Source organism: Calonectris borealis, unplaced genomic scaffold (genome assembly GCF_964195595.1).
Source record: "Calonectris borealis unplaced genomic scaffold, bCalBor7.hap1.2 HAP1_SCAFFOLD_176, whole genome shotgun sequence".
Lineage (NCBI taxonomy): Eukaryota > Metazoa > Chordata > Aves > Procellariiformes > Procellariidae > Calonectris > Calonectris borealis.
Window position 1 is genome coordinate 66,346 of NW_027441562.1, and position 11,598 is coordinate 77,943.

Consider the following 11,598-nt stretch of genomic DNA (forward strand, 5'->3'; position numbering starts at 1 on the left):
TATATTTACAGTTTTTAAAAATTTTTGAACCCCCCCCCATGAATTTTCAGGCAATTTGGGCTGTGACCCCCTTTGGGGGGGGGGGGGGACACGGACCCCCATGACCCCCCATTCCCCACTCACCTGCTCCTCCACGGCATCATCACCCCCGTGGTGATGCTGGGGTGCCCCAAATGACATCATCACCCCTCCAGGCCCCCCAACCCCCCCTTTTTATTCACCCCCCCAAAAAGACACAAAACGAGGGAAACGGCCCCAACCGGCAGCTCGTTACTTTAATAATGCCGTTTACGTATGTACGCACGCACCCCCGCCAAAAAGGGGGGCTCTGCTAGAAAGATAAAGGAGGGGCGGCCCCCCCAAACGCTTGCAGCCCCCCCCAGCCCCCGTCCCGCAGGCTGCCAGCCGGCCCCTCACCCTCAGCACGCCCAACGACCGGCAGGCAAACCTGGGCCGGGGGTCTCTCCTGAGCACCACGGGACGCTCACAGCGAGGCATCTGAAAAACAAAAATCCCAACGGATATTTCAGCACGTTAAAAAAACAGCACCGAAGGCAGCAGAGGAATTCGGTCAGGATAAGGGAGAGGGTAGCAGTCGAGCTAAAGGAGGGTGCCAGGCAAACGGGTCAGCTCGAAATACAACGCCGCCTTTAAAAGCTCAAGCGATTCGAACGCTTAAAATCGGCGTGAAGACTAATTGACACAATTCTGAACACGTTCTTCGCAGAGAAGTAAACGCTCTCGCTGGTGTCGGAAAACGCCTCGTCCCTTCCTTACAGCACCGCTGCAGGGAGATAACCCCGTGAGGCTGCAGGACAAGGGCGCGCCGTAATCAGCATCTACGCTCACGGATCCACCGCCGCAGCTCCAGCCCTTGCGCTGCTGCTGCTGCGCATCTCGCTCGCTTGGCCGATAAAGCTGAAAGTGAAGCGTAAAACTTTGAAGAGTAAAATGAAAAAGAAAGAACAAATCTCAGCAATTCATTTTATGCTAAAAAGGCGTGCGCACGCTTACAGACGTACAATGAGAAGACTCGTACTATAAAAATATTTGATTTTCCTTTTGCGTTCATTGAAATTGCGTAGCTGTGAATTCATACCGTTAAATTATCTACCTCCAAGCTACACAGCTATCGTTTGACCAGGGGTTTTGCGTGTGTGACATGACTAGGAGGGACGCCTGGCCAGCTGCGCCGAGACCGATGCTACCGAACTGCCGGGGAAACGCGCCGTCGAAAGCGAGACAGAAATAAAGTGCTTCAGAGCACTCTGCCAAAAGATCAGGAAAAAAGCCCCTAACGTTCAGTTGCCTCTCTTTTTAAACGTTTAGAGCAACTACCCAACTGCTTAAGCACACCTAATAAATTATACACTACAGCTATTTGGCAGTTGCAGTTTAAACAACGCAAGTCAGTTTGGAAATTAGACAATTTTAACTTTCTTTTTAAAATTTCATTTATGATAGAAAAATCAGTGAGATAAGAGATCTCCCATACGGTTTTACTTTTTTTTGGGGGGGGGGGGGGGGGGGGGCAGGCGGTGGGGAATATCAAATCCCCGGTGCTGCAATACATCAGGCTACCAAAAAGGACTGGCAGGTTTGCTAACGCTGTTGGCTGTACCCAAGCGTGCGGAGGAACGCGTCTTTACGATCTCTCGACCGTTACACCCGAGAACCAAAGATCAGCCATACGTCGACTATTGGAAGATGTGCTGCGCTTGGGTCCTTGCAAGGAAATCGACTTAACTCCTTTTTTTTTTCCAGAGAGAGTGAAAAGTCTCCTTGCGGATGACTTCTACTGCCAAGCACGTCATCTCTGAAGATCCATTCTGATGGGAAGTTTGTAAAAGGCAACTCCTTTGAATGAAAAAGATTTCCATTCTGGAAAATCTCTTTCCACCCGAAGTCAAAATTACGCGCTGCAGGTTAGGAAAAAGGACATTAGAGAATCAGTAACTCACCGAAAACACATCAGGACTCTCTGTCGCTAGTTACGAGGCTGCTACCGCTTCTCGGGAAAGCCTGGAAAACACACCGAAGCGACGCCGATTTGTCCCGTGTTGTCCACGCCTCTTCTTTGACCTTGATTGCTTTTAGCACAGATGCCAGTATCTCAGTAAGGTTTTCGAGTGCTCCTGTAAGGTATTTTAAACACTGACTGACTGAAAAAGCATAAAGCTTTTATCGTGAAAACAAAGCCTGTTTCTCCCGAACGTCCGAACTCTTACAAACGGTTCCTTTCCTCTTCTAGTCCAACATTATTTTCACAGCACCCTTTAATAGCAAGCGCACAGAAACAGAAGACTCTGCTTTCAGGAAGAGAAAACAGACGAAGGAAAGCAAGCCTTGAATAGGCGTACCACGCTCCAGAACAGACCTTTATTTTTAGTATTTGTGTTAAAATATTTCATGTTAAAAAAATCAGATAGAAGGAGAGCTGCCACATTCTTCGTGTTAACTGTAAAGTCCACACTACAAGCACCTTAGGAAAAATGCAGACACACATCACAGGCATACCTTGTACTTGCAGACCACTATGGATCCTTTCCATCCGTCTCGTACTTTCACGGCAGTTGACATTCTGCTGAGAGGAAAGGAAAAAAAAAAAAAAAAAACAAACACGTTTAGCACAAAGCTTCCTTTTCTGTGAAGACTACAACTGAGTGGAGGAGAAAGTATTTTGCATCATCTTTGGTGCAGTTGTTGAGACAGGCCACTAGAGCTTCTGCATGTTTTAGACAACCGTGCCTTTTCTTTTGGCTCATCGGCAGCTTTAGAACTCACTTGCCTAGAGACGCGCAGGTGACAGGCACAGACACCTACGTACGTTTTCTCAAGCCTAAGTAGAGCCGCGATTTCCTCACCCGATACGTCCCAAGTTGAGTATTTTTGTTAAAGAGTACGGCAACCCGTCTGTCCTCGCGAACTCGCTGCAAAAGAGGAATCCTTTTTTCCAGGCCGTTTCTCCAAACGGTCGAGATCTTTGAAAACTGCAGTTGTGCCACCAAACCTGCTCAGGGTCCCTCCCAACCTTCGACCATCGTTAGATTTAACAGGCACACGCTCTATTCCGTCTTCCAACAGCAAAAATACATAACGCCCCCAGACCCCTAGCGCAACCCTACGGACGTCCACACACACCTCGCTGTTTTGATGAGGAGCCACTGAGCACCCCTGCGAGCACAGCGGGATCATGCGCAAGACCAGCGTCCTGGTTTCGGCTGGGATAGAGTTAATTCTCTTCCTGGTAACTGGTATAGCGCTGTGTTTTAGATTTAGGACGAGAAAAACGTGGATAACACGCTGATGTTTTAGTTGTGGCTAAGTAGCGCTTACGCTAGTCGGGGACTTTTCAGCTTCTCATGCCCTGCCAGCGAGAAGCTGGGAGGGACCTTAGCCAGGACAGATGACCCAAACCGGCCAAAGGGACAGTCCGTACCATATGACGTCACGCTCAGTACATAAGCTGGGGGAGTTGGCCGGGCAGCGGCGACTGCCGCTCGGGGACCGGCTGGGCATCAGTCGGCGGGCGGTGAGCAATCGCATTGTGCGCCGCTTATTTTGTATATTCTTTTATCGTTACGATTGTTTCCCCTTCCTGTTCTGTCCCATTAAACTGTCTTTACTTCACCCCACGAACTTCACTTTTTTTTCCGATTCTCTCCCCCACCCCACTTTGGGGGCAGGGGGAGCGAGCGAGCAGCTGCGTGGTGTTTAGCTGCCTGCCGGGTTAAACCACAACAACCAGCTTCACCTACGCCGATTTCAGCGAATGCAGCTTCTGAAGCTTTAAACTGAAAACCGTATCTTGACACTTTGCCGCGGCAGAAACGATCCGTAACTAGAACTCTACAAAAACGCAGTAACGCACATTGCAAACCCACAGCAGCGACAGCTTCAGAAATATTTCTACCGGGAACAAGGGAGAAAAACAATACAGTTTCATCTCACGCACAGGAAAGCAGCAGGCAGAGAAAAGGGTCGGCATTCGTAGCCCTTGCAGGACGCAGGCATTCTCCTTCCATTCCTAAACCTGCCTCTTAGGTCGAAATATCACAACACTACTACGGCAATATCGAGAGCAGGGAACAGCAGCCCTGCCGCTGGATGTGCTACTGACTGATGCTATTTACGCAGCAGGACACCTAGACAGAGGGGCACGTTTTTCCACACACAACCCTGAACTTCCTGAAAATTTAAGTTTACCAAAACGAGCCATTTGGAACACATTGCCAAACAATGTTTGGCAATAAAACTTTGATGTGTTTGACACACACAAATTTGGGGTAACTCGCTACTTGCTTCCTGCTGTTGTTGTTCTTCCTTCAGAAATTCTACTTGTAGCCAAGTTATTCGCTACCGGTTCAAGCATTTACCTTCCAGGTATTACCAGCACATCTACACAGGCGAGGAACTAAATCGCTCTTCTAAAACTACCCGAGTGAAAATTACAGCCACGAAAGAGGAGTGACAGAGAAGAAAAGGAGAGGTCAGGCAGCAAGAGAGCTCTGCAGGCTGCCACCAGTCAACATCGCACTCTTTTTAAAAAAAAAAAAAACACAAACCAAAAAATAACACAAACACAAAAAGCCCACAAAAACCAACAACAAAACAAAACCTTGACGTTGTACCTTTTTTTTCTTTTGGAGCTCGTCCCTGTCTCAGCAGATTGTCTCGTCAGAGCATGAAATGCAGGTGATCCGTATCCCAATGACATCTGCACGCGATGAACACGTGTTCAGAAATAGTCCAGATCTGTAAGACCGGTGTCATTTGTGTGGTTTTAATAATCATAACTCCGTTTTATTGACCGATGCATTTGCGAGGAAACTAAGTAACTTTTAAACGTAGCCTCTCCTTGGGGAGAAAAATGCGTTAGGGAGTGAAAAAAATGATGATTCAGAGCTCCCAACCATGACGGAGCAGCGGGGAAATTAACGAAAGTGAAGGCCAACAGCAGCAACACGAAGCGACATTTGGCTTTAATTCTGATCACGTACTTAAGCGGCTCTCCAAGTCTATGCCTCGAGCCTATGAATGACTAGCCCTTTTTCGGAAGGACCAACTTTTTTCCTTAAAAGTCCTAGACTGAAGACTCCACTGAACAGAACGTGGATTGAGCCACAGGACAACGTGCCGTCAACACTCTCAGGAAAAAAAAAATATCAAGTAAAAATCAAGTTTAAATATCAGTTTCCATCGTGTCTCATTCATTCCGTTTCTAGTGATACCTGGGTGCTCCAAAATTCACTCTCCTGACACCACGTAGTACTACAAATTGAGTTATGCCTATAAAAATAAAAGGCTATTTCCAACCTGCCCATAAAATCAGTATGAACAAACAGAAGAGAAACACTTGAACTTAAAGAAGGACACAGGCAGCTCTTAATTTTTCGTAGATGAAAGCTCATTCTTTTCCCTGAAAGGAAAACACTCGTAACTACCCAGGGTTAGTTACGCTAACGAGGGTACGTAGGCACGCTCTGTTCACGGCAATTGTTCATCAGCTTTTCTGCACCAGCAGCAAATTTGCCTTTTCCCTGGGTTTAACGGGGAGCACCTGCAGCGACCTTGAACGCACCAATGTTTCTCCCGGCTCCCCCGGCCCCACACGTGCCATCACCTGAGCAGCAAGCGGCGTCAACCACGCAGGATTTTCTTCACGTGACGCAGAAGGTGACGCTGGGAAAAGAGGAGGCACAAAATGAACCTGTTTGTCACACCCAGCCAACGGCGAAAACCCAGGGAAGGATTCTGCCGTGCGGGGCCGGGCTGTGCACCCCGGGAGCTCCAGCCGGCCGGTTTCGCTCCCCTTTGCCGGGTACCGGGGAGACACCGCCGCCTCGTGCTGCCGCCTGCCCCCCGGGGGACCTCGCTTCAGCCCTCGGGAACGGGACCGGGAGAGACCCTCCACGCAAAGAGAGCGGATCCACGCGTGGCGTGGATTTAATCCCCGAGGGAAGAGGCCGGGCTCCCCGCTAGCAGAAGGACAACTCGCCTCCCTGCCGCTCGGAGCGCCTTGCCGGGGACAGCCCTGCCTGCGCCTGGCTGCTCTTCAGCCGTGCTGGGAGTGCAGTCTGGCCGACGGATGCTCCGGCAAACAGACACTGCAGCGAATCGCAGCTCCCGCTCGTTACAGCTGCTGGTAATTTTGCCTCTGGCTAAGGCATGCCCCAGACAGCGGACACCCCGTCTCGTTCCAGCTCCTGCTTGCGACGGTTCTGGCTAATTGAAGCTCCAGCTCTGCACCGTTGATTTCAGCTCCTTCTCCTTACAAGCTCCAGCTATTTGCAACAGCCTGGGCTTTTGACAAGGTCGTAAACCAATCGCCGTCAAAACTCGACTATTAGGATTAAATATCATAGTTGGACATTGTATAAACATTAATTAGTTTGTACGACTAATCAGTTAATAACTATTCGAAGCAGTCGACAAGCAAGAGCTGGACTCGAAGAGGGCGTGCGGGGTCTGAAAAGCAGAGACCACCTCTTCCCCCCAGAGACCACCGCAGACGTTGAGTTGGGCCTGGTGCGTGCCGGCCTCCCGCACTTCGGGGTCCAGCAGGACCAGAGCCCCTCCCCCCGGGGAGGGTCCACGCACCCTGCCCACCCCCTGCTTTCCCCCGCAGCCCCCAATGCCCTCCCAGCCCCCCGCACAAACGGCCAAACCGGCTTCTGCTTTGGGCCCCCAAACCAGCTCACTTGGCACCCATTTCTGAGCCCAAAAACCCAGCTGCTGCGCCTGTTCTCAAGGCCCAAAGATGCCCCCGGGGAGGGCAAGCGCTTGTGTGATGCTTCGGGCAGAAACAGGACTGAAAGGTCCGATCCCGGTGCCGGGGGAGCAGAGGCGAGCTGGCTGGGACCAGCTTTTGCTCCTGGAACGACCCCAAGTCCCTGCTCCGAGGGCTTCCCCTTGGGGCCCTGGGGTGGACCTGTCCCTCCCCTTCAAATGCTCCAGCAGTTTCGGGAGCAGAAGGCCGTTTCTAAGCCCTCTCTCCAGCAGCTCCTCCCTCGACTCGGCCCGTGAAGCCCCCAGGCTCGAGCACCTCGCTGGGGCGGGCGGCCTCCATCGCCTACAGGCTGCCCGTCTGCCTGCAGGGAGGGCTGGGGGGTGCCCGGCCCCACGGGGCGACAGTGGGGACTCGCAGGGAGGGTCTGTTTGCACACAGCGCCCACCCCGCCCCCCCGCCCCGGCCCCACTGCGCGGCCCCCCTAGGGCACACAGCCCCGCCCCCCAGCCCCACTCCCCAGATGCTCACAGCCCCTCCTCCGCCTGGAGCCCCCCCAGCCCCCGTCCCCGGAGCCTGCAGGACCGCCCCGCCCCCCCGCCACAGCCCCACTCCTCGGCTCCCCGGGCCCGCGGCCCCTCACGCTCACGCTGCGCCGCCGCCTCGGTGCAGAGCCCGCCGCGCGCCCCGTTGAAATACCCTCCGCAGCCAATCAGCGCGCGGCTCCACCGGACCGCCCGCGCGGGGCACGCCGGGAGTTGTAGTCCCCGCCCCGGGACCGCGCATGCGCACGGCGCCTCGTGCAGCCCGGCTGGCTGTACATCGACACCCGTACAATGGAGGTGATCGTGCACCGACCCTGGTGCAACCCTTGTGCCCCCCCATGCTCGCAGCCCCTCCCCGGTGTTTGCAAGCGCCTCCCAGCCCCAGGACCCCCGGTGCTCACAGCACCCGACCACACCATTTTCCAGCCCCGTGGGAGCCCCAAGCCCCACTCTCAAGCCCCGCCAGGACCCACAGCCCCACTCCCCAGCTCCTTGGGGGACTGCAGCCCCCGCCCCCAGCCCCACTCCCCAGCCCCCCTAGGACGAACAGCCCCCCCTCCCCGGCCCCCTCCGGGACGCACAGCCCCCCCCAGCCCCCCTCCCCGGCCCCCCCGGGACGCACAGCCCCCCCCCAGCCCCCCTCCGGGACGCACAGCCCCCCCCCAGCCCCCCTCCCCGGCCCCCTCCGGGACGCACAGCCCCCCCCGGCCCCCTCCGGGACGCACAGCCCCCCCGGCCCCCCTCCCCGGTCCCCCCGAGACGCACAGCCCCCCTCCTCAGTCCCCCGGGGGGTCCCCAGCCTCCCGCCAGCCCGCCGTGCCCGCGGCACCTCAGACTGCCGCCGCCGCCGCCTGGGTGCAGAGCCCGCCGCGCGCCCCGTTGAAATACCCTCCGCAGCCAATCAGCGCGCGGCTCCACCACACGGCCCGCGCGGGGCACGCCGGGAGTTGTAGTCCCCGCCCCGGGACCGCGCATGCGCACGGCGCCTCGTGCAGCCCGGCTGGCTGTACATCGACACCCGTACAATGGAGGTGATCGTGCACCGACCCTGGTGCAACCCTTGTGCCCCCCCATGCTCGCAGCCCCTCCCCGGTGTTTGCAAGCGCCTCCCAGCCCCAGGACCCCCGGTGCTCACAGCACCCGACCACACCATTTTCCAGCCCCGTGGGAGCCCCAAGCCCCACTCTCAAGCCCCGCCAGGACCCACAGCCCCACTCCCCAGCTCCTTGGGGGACTGCAGCCCCCGCCCCCAGCCCCACTCCCCAGCCCCCCTAGGACGAACAGCCCCCCCTCCCCGGCCCCCTCCGGGACGCACAGCCCCCCCCCAGCCCCCCTCCCCGGCCCCCCCGGGACGCACAGCCCCCCCCCAGCCCCCCTCCGGGACGCACAGCCCCCCCCAGCCCCCCTCCCCGGCCCCCTCCGGGACGCACAGCCCCCCCCCCGGCCCCCTCCGGGACGCACAGCCCCCCCCCCGGCCCCCCTCCCCGGCCCCCTCCGGGACGCACAGCCCCCCCCGGCCCCCCTCCCCGGTCCCCCCGAGACGCACAGCCCCCCTCCTCAGTCCCCCGGGGGGTCCCCAGCCTCCCGCCAGCCCGCCGTGCCCGCGGCACCTCAGACTTCCGCCGCCGCCGCCGCCGCCGCCGCCGCCGCCGCCGCCGCCGCCGCCGCCGCCGCCGCCGCCGCCGCCGCCGCCGCCGCCGCCTGGGTGCAGAGCCCGCCGCGCGCCCCGTTGAAATATCCTCCGCAGCCAATCAGCGCGCGGCTCCTCCGGGCCGCCCGCGGGGGGCACGCCGGGAGTTGTAGTCCCCGCCCCGGAAGTGCGCATGCGCACGGCGCCTTGTGCGCGGCGGGTGCCTGCGCAGGGACCTCCCTGCAACGGTGGGGATTGTGCAGGGACCTTTGCGCAGCGGGGGGTCGGTGTGTGGAGACACCCATGCAATGGGGGGGGCAGTGCAGGAAGACCCTTATGCAATTGGTTGGTGTGCAGGGGACCCTCGTGCAATGGCGGGCAGGTGCACGGGGACCCTTGTGCGATGGTGGGGATTGTGCAGGACCCTCGTGTGACAGTGGTGGTTATTTTTCTCGGCAGTACCCTTGGGTTCGGGAGCAAAACAGCCGGTGCCTGAAACCACTGGGGTGTTTTGACTGCTGCTGAGCAGCCTCGAGGCCGCCTCTGGTTCCCACATGGCTCCCATGGTGCGCGTGGACCCTCCTGCAATGGGTGCAGGTGTGCAAGGAGGGTGATCCGGGGTAGGGGTCCCTCTCTGGAGGCACCCAGCTCGAGCTGGCACCTAAGAACTAATCAAGGAGTAATGAGGAACCTTCTCTTGCACCTGACGTTAACCAGCGGGATCCCAGGGTCAGACCCTGTTACGGTGATTGGACCCTGGGGAGGTGGCAGAGGGTGCCCTGGACAGGTTGGGGGGGTTCCCTGGGGAGGAGGGGAGCCCCCACCCCCCTGACTGTGGGCACTCCCCCCAAGGAGCAGAGCATGGTGCAAGACTTTAGGGAGGATGAGGGCTAGCAGGTCCCCGAGATGGCAGTGCCGGCTCTTCCCAGTGTCTCCCCAGTGCTGGAGGGGGTGTGCGTGTGTGTGTCTCATGACCATGGGGATGGGGGGGGGGCGGCCTCAGGATGGGGCAGGGGGGGAATCCTGGGGTCCGGGAGGGACCCTGGGAGTGGGGTAGGTAGGGGGACATTGGGGGACAGAGGTGTTTCTCGGGAGATTGAGGACACCATGTGGGGAGTTGAGACTGGGAGGGATGACCCTGGGGAGGTGGGGGGCACCGCGGGGAGAAGGGATCCCACCCCCGACACCTGCAGCCACCCCCAGGGGCAGCTGGGACCCCGACCCACTGGGGGACCAGGATGGGAACGATGGGGACTCACTCATGGATACTGCACAGGTAATAAAATAGTTCATGCTGCACCCTGTTGTAGGGTCTCTGGGGTGCCCTGGGCGCCGAGTCCCCATGACAGCCGGCCCTTCCCGGGGGTCCCCAGGCTGCCGGGTTCCTCTGGCCCCAGCCGGCGGGAGCTGTGTCCTCCCAGCCGCTGGCCACGCAATGGCAGCACCGACCCACGGCCACGCGGAGACAGGGCTGGGGACAGGGCCGGGGTTGCCTGCGCTCCACCTGGGTCTGCAGGGCTCGGGCAGGGGGGACCCGGCATCCTGCAGCTCCGCTCCCACCCTGGGGACCCCAAACACCCCCGGGGGTGCGTCGCTGTCCCTGTCGCTGGTGGCAACCGGCATGGGGGGAAGGTGACAGTGAGGGTCCCCGCCAGTGGCCCGGAGTTCGTCACCGCTGGGGGGACAGGGGACAAGCAGGGCCAGCACCGAGGAGCGACGGCAGCACAGCCTACTCTCTGGGGGTCCCCACCCCCTGTCCCCAGGGGTCCCCTCCGTCCCCGTGGTTTATTGGGGGAACACAGAGCCCAACGACCAGCCGCAGGGACAGGGGACGGGGAGCTGCCCCAGGGATGGGGACAGCACCGGGACACGCCGATACTCTTGGGGGTGCTGGCATGCGGGGGGGGGGCACCCTAACCATTGCCGCCCGGGATGACGAATGCACCGGGATGAGGGAGGCACCGGGATGGGGACGGCGCATGGAGGGGCCAGAGCCGGCGCGCGAACGCCGGGCTGCAGGACCACGCTTCGGCTTCGGGGCGGCAGCAGCGAAGGCGGCGGCGGCGGCGGCGCTGCTGCGCACCTGAGCGGTGCCGGCGCTGCAGTACCGCGATTCGGCCACGGGGCGGCAGCAGCGAGCAGCCGCCGGGCGGCGCGTGCACGGGGGCGGCACCGGCGCTGCAGGTCCGCGCTTTGCAGGCCCAGCGCCCGCCGGCACCGCGCACGTGGGGCGGCAGCGGCGTTTCCTTACCGGAACGAACCAACGAACGCGGCGGCATCACCCCGCAGGCACCACAGTACGGCATTGCCGTTACCGGCGGACGGCAGCGCGGAGAAAGGGGGCGCCACCGCGCATGCGCGGCTCAAGAGCTGCAGTACCCAGTTTTGGTCGCTCGGTGGCAGCAGCGAACAAAGGAGAGCGCGCCACTGCGCATGCGCGGCTGAAGCACTGCAGTACCGAATTCTGGTCGCTCGGTGGCAGCAGCGAGCAAAGAAAGGCGCGCCACTGCGCATGCGCGGCTCAAGAGCTGCAGTACCGAATTCTGGTCGCTCGGTGGCAGCAGCGAGCAAAGGAGAGCGCGCCACCGCGCATGCGCAGCTGAAGAGCTGCAATACCGAATTCTGGTCGCTCGGTGGCAGCAGCGAGCAAAGAAAGGCGCGCCACTGCGCATGCGCGGCTCAAGAGCTGCAGTACC

General features: G+C 59.2%; 1 long non-coding RNA gene across 1 annotated transcript; it reads right to left on the reverse strand.

Moving 5' to 3' along the window:
• Positions 1 to 257: 257 nt before the first annotated feature.
• Positions 258 to 4,850, reverse strand: LOC142077211 (uncharacterized). The gene is made up of 4 exons (XR_012671626.1): positions 4,632 to 4,850; positions 2,518 to 2,581; positions 1,962 to 2,135; positions 258 to 918 (listed from the first exon to the last, which is right to left on the reverse strand). It is a non-coding gene; the product is annotated as an uncharacterized LOC142077211 (long non-coding RNA).
• Between the last annotated feature and the right edge of the window lie 6,748 nt (positions 4,851 to 11,598).